Source organism: Cebus imitator, unplaced genomic scaffold (assembly GCF_001604975.1).
Source record: "Cebus imitator isolate Cc_AM_T3 unplaced genomic scaffold, Cebus_imitator-1.0 Scaffold296, whole genome shotgun sequence".
Lineage (NCBI taxonomy): Eukaryota > Metazoa > Chordata > Mammalia > Primates > Cebidae > Cebus > Cebus imitator.
In genome coordinates this window covers 2469299-2472661 of record NW_016107611.1, presented here as the reverse complement: position 1 = coordinate 2472661, position 3363 = coordinate 2469299, and the positions used below count along the sequence as shown (strand labels likewise).

General features: G+C 40.6%; 1 pseudogene; it reads left to right on the top strand.

The window, feature by feature from the left end:
* The first annotated feature begins 2544 nt into the window (after positions 1–2544).
* LOC108285376 lies at positions 2545–3357 on the top strand (annotated as a pseudogene).
* Positions 3358–3363: the final 6 nt, after the last annotated feature.

The window sequence follows — 3363 nt, the reverse complement described above, 5'->3', positions numbered from 1 at the left end:
CCCACCTCGGCCTCCCAAGGTGCTGGATTACAGGTGTAAGCCACCATGCCTGGCATAATTTTATGTGTGTGTGTGTGTGTGTGTGTGTGTATATGTATGTGTGTGTGTGTGTGTGTACGTACATATATATACACATACATACACAAATACAGATATGTATATAAGTATATATATACACATACATATATCTCAACAATGTTAGAGCACACATTTATTTCAAGTCTATGTAAAACATTTACCCTAAATTGATCATATGTTGGGTCATAAAGAAAGTCTCAGCTTCCAGAGGATGAACATTATTAAAAACAGGTTTTTGAGGTGGGCACTATGGCACATACTTGTAATCCCAGATACTCAGGAGGCTGATGTGGGAGGATCACTTGAGTCCAAGAGTTCAAGTCTAACCTGGGCAACACAGCGAGATCTCATCTCTAAAGAAATGTTCTCTGGGGCTCTCAGTTTCCAGTCAAGCATGTAAGAGGCTTGGAAATCTTCACTACATCTTAACAGAAAGTTAGTACCAAACAAAGAAAAAAGAAAAACATTAACAATTCTTCTTATATCCTTTAAAAGAGTGGGATCACAGGGCAAACCACTGCCCTAAGATTTGCTGAGACAGGCAAGTGGGTACAGAGAATCAAAACTACTGCAACAGGAGCTCATAATCAAAAACCTCTGTGGGAACCAGTACCAGGATAGGAAAACATGAAGTATAATTAATGCATTCCCGGATGCCCAGTGTGGACCAATTTGAGAATTTAAAACTCCAGGGGCCCAGTCAAAGGGAAGCCTCTGCTCTTTTCTAAGAGTTTTACCTCCAGGAGTCCTGTCGGGTTCTCACAATGAATATTGGAGAAAAATCTCTTTCATGTTCTGGCATGAAGTGGGAAGGGGGAAAGTAACCATTGTGAAACACACCAGAGTATTCTGTTCTTAACAAGCTCCGCCTTAAGAGAAACCATTTTACCAGAGCCTAAATTATTAGGGTTTTATCAGAGCTGAACTGACCTGGAGGAAAAGAGTATCATTTTTTTTTTTTTTTTTTTTTTTAAGATGGGGATTCACCATGAAGGCCAGGCTGGTCTTGAACTCCTGACCTCAGGTGATCCACCCACCTCGGCCTCCCAAAGTGCTAGGATTACAGGCGTGAGCCACTGTGCCCAGCCAAGAGTATCATTTTTTTCCAGGACAGTAAACATCTATTCTTTGCTCTAAAGGGTAACTTTACCTCTGTCTTCCAAGGCAGTTCCGACAGAAACATCATTGAAAAGAGTGTGGAACAAAAGGACAGTCAATGCCTCACTGCCAGGCTGGCAAAAATGCAAGACACCCATGGATCATTGTCTCTGACACCGACAAAACAATAGTTTTGAAAAGTAAATAAACACATTAGCAAGATAATACTAGTGTGCAGGAAAATGCTGCCTTCCTGCAGTGGTGACTGTGATAATCCTGGGTGTCTGGGAAGATACGCCAGGATCACGGTTCTTCTTTTATCCATTAGAGGAGTGGGATATTAGGGTAACCCACTGCCACAAGATTTGTTGAGAAGAATCTCAGGTTTTAGAAGAATGCAAATCTGATTATGAGTTTTCACTGCCTAAAATTATTGAATGACTCCCCACCACATCTAGGATGAGACCCAGGCTCCCCAGCTCATCCCACAAGGCCCTTCACTACCTGGGCCTGCCTTCCCCTCCAGGACCTTCTCCACCTAAACCGTCACAAGCTCTCCCTCATCCAGCCCAACAGTCACTACCTGCAACACCCCAAACATATTTCCACAGCATGACGCACTGCTTGAAGCCCTCCACCTAGTAACTCTTACCTCCCATCAGGGTCTCACCTCCCCACCTTCCTACACTGCTTCCAACTTCACTCACTGATAGAGAATTAAGGACTCCCTCTGTGCGTCCCCATAGGACTCATGCTTACCTCTCTGTCTTGTCCTGCCATTGGTCACTCTCCTGGGTGTTTGTCCAACCTGAATTCTCCCTAAATTATCAAAGATATGCATGCAAAGAATAAAACTTCCAGCACATGGTTTTAAAAATTAAAAATAAAAATCTCTTTCCCCTCCTTTTACCTCACCCCTCATTTGCTCATTTGCACTCCTCAGAGACTAATGCTATTAACAGTTTCTGCCTTTTGTACCTTTGAAGTTTCCTAGAATGCTCTCATAATTCTGTCTCATGACTTTAGGGACCCATTACTAGTTATGGAATTTTAAAATGTACTTAACCTCTCTGGGCTACAGTTTGCTCTTTAAGCACAATGAAATGATAATGTATAAGATCCAGGAACCCCACACATACCCCTTATCATGCCGAGTGAATCCCTCTTGGAAAGTATGTTGGACAGAAAATTTTCAGAATGTAGAAACTTGCATTCTATTATCTTAATTGGCAAAAGACAATAATGTTTCTGGCCCAATTAATACCACCAGGTAATTTCCTCAAACATTACAAAAATACTCTCAAAAAGCTGTCTAGCTCCTTGATTCTCAGTTTTGCTGAAGGCTACAACCAGGCCCGTGCTGCTACCATGTTTTGAAATCAGTACAAAAATGATGTCACTGTTTGGAGCCCTCAGGGCATGATTCATCACACTGAATATGCAATGGAAGCTGTTAAACAAGGTTCAGCCACAGTTGTCCTGAAATAAAACAACTCATACAGTGTTGACTGCATTAAAAATGGTACAATCAGAGCTTGCAAGTTCATCAGAAAAAATTCTCCATGTTGACAACCATATTGGTAGCTCAATTGCAGAGCTTACTGCTGATGCTAGACTGTTATGTACTTTTATGTGTCAGGACTGCTTGGATTCCAGGTTTGCATTCAATAGGCCACTTCCTGTGTCTTGTATTGTATCTCTAATTGGAAGCAAGACCCAGATACCAACATAGCAATATGGCTGGAGACCATATGGTATTGGGCTGCTTATTGTCGGTTATGATGATATGGGACCTCACATTTTCCAAACCTGTCCATCTGCTAACTATTTTGACTGCAGAGCTATGTCCATTGGAGCCCATTCCCAATCAGCTCGTACTTACTTGGAGATACATGTCTCTCCTTTTCCTTTATGAGAGTATGATAGGAAACTTCAAAGGCACTGAAGGCAGAAACTTTCACTGAATGCATAGTAAATATATTTTCTCTTTCTCATGAGTCTTAATAACATTTTCTTTTCTTGATTTTACGTTATTGTAAGAAGTGTATAATATATAGATAAAAATATATATATAGATAAATATCTAGATAAAACAAGATATGTTTTAATCAACTGTTTATGTTATCAGCAAGGCTTCCATCAACATTAGACTATTTGTAGTTAGGGTTTTTTTGTTTTTGTTTTTAT